The sequence below is a fragment of the Rhinopithecus bieti genome, unplaced genomic scaffold (assembly GCF_001698545.2).
Source record: "Rhinopithecus bieti isolate Rb0 unplaced genomic scaffold, ASM169854v2 scaffold_1673, whole genome shotgun sequence".
In the NCBI taxonomy this organism is placed as follows: domain Eukaryota; kingdom Metazoa; phylum Chordata; class Mammalia; order Primates; family Cercopithecidae; genus Rhinopithecus; species Rhinopithecus bieti.
This window is the reverse complement of record NW_016804690.1, coordinates 9,342,949-9,343,877: the sequence shown is the minus strand read 5'-3', so window position 1 is coordinate 9,343,877 and position 929 is coordinate 9,342,949. Positions and strand designations below refer to the sequence as shown.

At 52.2% G+C, this 929-nt stretch overlaps 1 protein-coding gene across 1 annotated transcript in view; it reads left to right on the top strand.

Annotated features, from left to right (window-relative positions):
• Window positions 1–713: 713 nt before the first annotated feature.
• KCTD3 (potassium channel tetramerization domain containing 3) overlaps window positions 714–929 on the top strand; it is a 60,642-nt gene continuing 60,426 nt past the window's right edge. The window contains 1 exon segment of the mRNA XM_017870029.1: window positions 714–917. The gene's annotated coding sequence lies outside the window, so the exon portion shown is untranslated.

Below are 929 nucleotides of genomic sequence, written 5' to 3'. Positions count from 1 at the left end.
TTAAAAAATATTTTAATAGCCACTAAGGTTTTGGGTTTGAATATATACCGTTTAAAGCAAAAACAAATAAATAAACAAGTGCATAAAATTGTGTGTTATCCGTGTGTGTCTAACATTAGTTGAGTGCTTACTATATTCCAGAAATAGGTTGCTGGGCATTACACAGCCTAGGGGTTTTTGTCCTTTGGTTTCCTTCCTGTTTAACAAACAAAAACAAACAAACAAAAAAACCCAAAAAACTGCTTGGGAGATTGGGGATTAAATTAAAGAGGGTAAAGTAAGCAGTTTTCTGGGGTAAACGCTATAAGGTTTTAAAATCCCCAAATGTTCCCTGCATTTGCACTGCCTACATTTAGGCATCAACTTTTACTACCTCTAGGATTAGTTTTTCCTTTCCCAATCCATGTGGACAAAGTGGGTCATAAAGATCCGTAGATAGTTTGCCCAGATCTGCCCGCAATCTGCGAATCAGCTTCCTTGTTTTAGAAAATCTGAAATGTAAAAGCGAGAGGGGCTGGGATCGGAGCCCCAGAGGAGGAGGGAAAAAATGGAATCCCGCGCGGGCAGGCGGCTGGCCAGGAGCACATTCCCCTAGCCTCCCTATGTGCCGACCCTGCGGCCTTGGGAAGCTCCTCCCTGGCCTTTCCTTCCTCCTCCTCCTTCTAGGCGGCAGTGGCGGGCGAAGCGTGAGCGCTGCGGTATTTTGTCCCGAACGGTGACCCCTCCTCTCAGGCAGGCTGCGGCGGCGTCGGTGGCAGCCGAAAGCGGAGGAGGGGCCCGGGCGGGCGGCCCGGCGGCCTGGAGGCCGCGAAAGGTGGAGGCCGGGCCGCCCTTGTGCGCCGCAGGATTGACGGGGGACGGGCAGAAGCTAGCAAGCCCCTCCCGGCCGCCGGGAAGGTGGGGGAAGCCCCGTGCAACCCCGCCCTCCG